Genomic DNA, 5,474 nt, shown 5'->3' with positions numbered 1-5,474 from the left:
AGAAGAATTGGAGAGCTGTGCCTTGAGTCTTATTGGGAAGTTTTTAACTTGCAAACCCTTTAATAAAAGAGCAGCTTTGACAACACTTAAAAAAGCTTGGGGATTGGAGGATGGTGTACAAGCTGTGGAAGTCGGCTCTAACTTGTTTCAGTTTAAGTTTAGATCTGAATTTGAGTTGAATAGAGTCTATATCAGAGGTTTATGGAGTTTTGATAATCGAGCTCTACTCTTAACAAGATGGAAGTTGGGGATGACGGCAATGAATGTCAAGTTTGATACAATAGCTCTTTGGATACAAATATGGGGGGCACCTTTTGAGATGAGATTTGCCTGGGTACCGGAGGAGGTAGGGAACCGGTTAGGGAGGGTTTTGGGGGTTGAGAGGCGACGTAACAATGACAGTCAGAATTTTTTTATGTGGGTTAAGGTGGCTCTTCCACTGGAAAAAGAGATACGGTGGGGAGCTTTTTTGGCTAGTTCAGAGGGGAAGAAATATTGGGTGGATTTCAAGTATGAGCGGCTGCCTATATTCTGTCACTACTGTGGAATACTTGGGCATGAACTCTGGTTTTGTGCTCAGTATTTCAGTAAAACAAAATCTAGGGCTGAGGTTGAATGTGGTTATGGAGATTGGCTGAAGGCATTGGGAGGCAAAACGAGATCACCACAGTAGAGAGAAGTAACAGAGGATGATTTGCATGGAGGGAAGAAGGGTGACAGTAATGGCCAGTCAGTTTCACAGAATAGGGAAGAGGTGGGAGCCAATGGTGGTGGGGAAGGGAGGTAACACACCAAAACGGTTATAGACGGAGAGAGGGGTGCTTCTGGAAGTGGGGGATTGGGCTGACCGCGAAAACTTTGCTGAGAATCAAGGGAGTGGAGGTGTGGAGAAGGGAGGTGGTGACTTTGATTCTTTATTGGGAGGGCAGAAACCGTGCTTACATGAAAGCTCTGAGGTGGCGCCAAAATCTCTTACTGAGCACGTGCAGGTCAGTAATGTTGTGGTTGGGCTGAATAACACTAGAAAGCTCTCTACATGGACCGGATTAGTTCGAATGGAGGTTGGGCCTGTGGGAATAATAAAAGAGGGAGCTAAATCTATTTTGGGGAAAAGAAATAACCTGATAATGGAATTTGATGGGGAGGTAGAGGTAGATAAGAATATTGGGAAAAAAGGGAAGGTTTGTGAAGATTTATTTATTACTGAAGTGGCGGGGTGTTGTAACACCCTTGCCGAGAGCAATGAGACTTTTAAGTTGGAACTGCCAAGGGCTTGGGAACCTTTGGACAGTTCAAAGCCTTCACAAATTAGTGAGGGAACAAGTTCCCGATGTATGCTTCTTAATGGAAACCAGGTTGGATCAAAGTGGTTTTGAGAAGCATTGTGGTGATGTACCTTTTAAAAATAAATTAATTGTGAAAAAGCCTAATTCGGGTGGAGGATTGGCTTTGCTTTGGAAGGAGGAGGTGACTTTAGATGTTATTAATTTTACTGATAACCATATTTTGGCTAAGGTGGTGGAGAATGATGGTTTTGTATGGTATCTCATAGGGTTTTATGGATGGCCTGAGGCAATTGAAAAGCGGAAGTCGTGGGAACTTTTAACTCATTTAAAGTCTTTTGTTCAGGGTCCATGGTGTTGTATTGGAGATTTCAATGCCATACTTCACGCATTGGAAAAACAAAGTGTCTATGCACCTTATCATAATTAGATGGAGGATTTTCGAGTTGCTTTGGAGAATTGTGAATTGACAGATTTGGGTTTTACTGGGCATAAATTTACTTGGACAAACCAGAGGCCAAGATCAGCCCACACAAAACAATGATTAGATAGAGCTGTTGCTGACAAAGATTGGATTGAAAAGTTCCCTTCTAGTTCGGTTTCTCACTTGGTTAGCCATACTTCTGATCATATTCCTATTTTGTTGAAAACTATGAATGACAAGAGGCTTAGGGGAAGGGGGGCTGTTGGTTTTCAGTTTGAGGAGAGTAAGTTGATGTGGGATGATTGTGAGGAAGTTGAGCATGAGGCGTGGACAAAAGGTGGGCAGGGCAGTTTGGTTTTGAGAGGTGTTATGGATCGAATCCAAGGCTGTGGGGCTGATTTGAATGCGTGGGGTTCATCAAAGACTAAACCTGAAACAGAAGAAATCAAAAGATTACAAAAGAAACTGGAAGTGCTGAATGCAGAGGAGATGACTGAGGATAGCCTAAGGGAATTTCTCGATGTGAGTAAACAATTGGATGATTTAATGCTTAAGCAAGAGATTTTTTGGTGTCAGAGGTCCTGAGTGTCTTGATTAAAATATGGGGATAGAAACACTAAATTTTTTCATTCCAAAGCATCCTAACGAAGGCGTCGGAATTTTATTGAGGGAATGAAGAATGCTAATGGGGTGTGGGTGGAGGAGGTGGATGAAGTGGCGGAGGTGGCATCAGAGTATTTCATGAATATCTTTAGAGCAGGTACTTGTGACAGAATGGAGGAATGCCTTAATACAGTTGACAGAAAAATAATTGATGATATGCTGGAGGTGCTGTCCAGGCCGTATAGTAGTGAAGAAGTGAAAGCAGCGTTGTTCCAGATGGGACCAACAAAGGCTCCTGGACTTGATGGTATGAATGCACTTTTTTATCAAAAATTTTGGCATATTATTGGTAATGAAGTGACTGAGGCTGTGTTAGATTTTCTCCATACTGGTCATATGGTGTCTGATATTAATTATACTCATATTGTGTTGATCCCTAAAGTAAAGAAACCGGAAAAAATGGCAGATTTTAGACCTATTAGTCTATGTAATGTGATATATAAAATTATTACAAAAGTTTTGGCAAATAGACTAAAGTTGATATTGCCACATATTATTTCTCCTACTCAAAGTGCTTTTGTACAGGGACGCCTTATTACAGATAATGTATTAGTAGCCTATGAGACTCTGCATGCCATGCATATTAGGAAAAAGGGGAAGAAGGGGGCTTTAGCTCTTAAATTGGATGTCAATAAGGCCTATGATAGGGTGGAGTGGGAATTTCTTAAAGGCATGATGATTAAACTGGGGTTTCCGGAGGTTTGGGTGGATAGGGTTATGAGTTGTGTCTCTACACCCTCTTTTTCATTCCGAATTAATGGCAAGGCCTATGGGAATATTGTGCCTACTAGGGGTATACGACAAGGTGATCCTTTGTTCCTTTATTTATTTCTAATATGTGCTGAAGGGTTTATGTCACTCCTTGCTAAGGCTGAATCTGAAGGGAGGTTGCATGGTGTGGCAGTATGCAAACGTGCCCCATCTGTAACTAATCTGCTTTTTGCTGATGATTCTTTGATTTTTTTGTCAGGCTAATAAAAATGAAGTGCAGGTTGTTTCTAATACTTTACAGCTATATGCTGAAGCTTCTGGCCAATGCATAAATCTGGAGAAGTCTTATGTCTATTTTAGTAGTAATGTGTCTGGGGAACAGAAAGCATGGATAATTGATAAATTAAAGGTAAAGGAAGTCGAGAAGTTTGATACTTATCTAGGGCCGCCTACTTTGATAGGAAGACGGAAATATGACACTTTTGGTTTTATTAAGGAGCGGGTGTGGAAAAAAATGCAAGGATGGAAGGGGAAGTTGCTCTCTCGGGCTGGCAAGGAGGTTCTCATCAAAGCTGTGGCTCAATCCATTCCTACGTATTCCATGGGTTTTTTTTAGCTACTTGGGAAATTATATGATGAGTTGGATGCTATGTGTGTTAGATTTTGGTGGGGACAAATTGGGGAGGAGAGGAAAATACACTGAAAAAATTGGAGTTTTTTAACACTGTCAAAGAAAGAGGGTGGAATGGGTTTCAGAGACTTACGATTATTTAATTTAGCCATGCTAGCAAAATAGGGATGGCTGTTATTGCAGGATAAAAACTCTCTTCTGTATAGTTGTTTCAAGATAAAATATTTTTTGAGGTGTGATTTCCTTGAGGCGAAGGATTGTCAAAATAGTTCCTATGTGTGGAGGAGTTTGTTAACGGCTCAACCAATTTTGAAGAAAGGATGTTATTGGAGAGTGGGTAATGGAGCTTCTATTTGGGTTTTAAAGGATTGTTGGCTGCCTAACCAACCAACAAAAAAAAAAAATCTTTTTCAACCTGAGGAGGAGATTTGGGAGTGGAGGGTCTTGGATTTAATTGCTGGGCCGAATCACCAGTGGGGCAAAGAACGTATTAGGGTAATGTTCCATCCATTTGATGCAGATGCTATTCTCCAAGTGCCTTTGAGCAGGTGAGTGGTGCAAGATGTGGTGGTCTAGTCTACTTCAAAAAAGGGAAACTATATAGTGAAGTCTGGATATTATGTGGCAAAACAGCTACAGATGGAAGAGAGCAACCTTGGGGAGTCTTCGACGCAAGGAATGAATGGGGCATTCTGGTCACGTGTCTGGCAGGCTAATGTTCCTAACAAGATTAAAAATTTTTCATGGCGTGCATGCCTGAATATTCTGCCATGGTGTAGTTCTTGTCAGCTTGAAGAGGAATCGGTTTTGCATGTGTTGTGGGGATGTGGGGCGGCATAAGATGTTTGGGCTGGGAGTTTAACTTGACTTCAAAAATCAGGTACTGTGCAGACCGATTTTCTGCAGCTAGTTGCAAGTTTAATGATGAGACTTTCAAGGGAGGAATGAGATCTGTTTTGGGTCACCTGTTAGTAGATATGGAATCAGCGCAACACAACCTTGTATGGGGGTGTATTCCAGCATCCTTCAAGGTCATCTCAGCAAGCATTAGAGTATTTGAGAGAGTTCACAGAGGCACAAGACCAGCTGCGTGTTTCAGCTCCGATTCTGTCTGTGTCACAACAGGTATGGCAGTCTTCGATGGGTAATTGCTTCAAACTGAATTTTGATTGTGCTTGCTTTGACGAGGGAGCTGCTTCGGGTTATGGGGCTGTGATTAGAAATGAAAAGGGTGAAGTAATAGCTGCTTTGGCTGTGAAGAGTGGTGCTGTTCGGGACAGTGAAGAGGTGGAAGTGCTTGCATGTCGTAAAGCTCTCGAGTTAGCAATAGACACGGGCTTCATGGAAATTATTTTGGAAGGTGATAGTGTGTTGGTGATGCTGACGGTTTCCCAGGCTCAACTGAATCTTTCCAGGCTTGGATTAATTTATGAGGATATTTGGTGCTTGGCTGCGGGTTTTAGATCTATTTCGATTAATTGTGTTAGGCATACTGCTAATGGGGTCGCTCATGCTTTGGCTAGATTTGCTAGATTAATTGATGATGATATTGTTTGGTTGGAGGAAGATCCCCCACCTGCGGTGGATGCTTTGTATTTGGATGCTAATGCTTTAAATTAATGAAAATTGATTGGGTCGGGTTTCCAAAAAAAAAAAAAAAATAGTACTTACAAAAAAAGAAAAAGAAAAAGAAAAAGAAATTTTAAGAAATCATATATAAACAAATATATATATAAAAAGTAAAGGCTATTTTTATTATATG

This window comes from Quercus suber, unplaced genomic scaffold (assembly GCF_002906115.3).
Source record: "Quercus suber isolate HL8 unplaced genomic scaffold, Cork oak 2.0 scaffold_157, whole genome shotgun sequence".
NCBI classification, from domain to species: Eukaryota; Viridiplantae; Streptophyta; class Magnoliopsida; order Fagales; family Fagaceae; genus Quercus; species Quercus suber.
The sequence above is the reverse complement of the archived record's forward strand: the minus strand, read 5'-3'. Positions refer to the sequence as shown.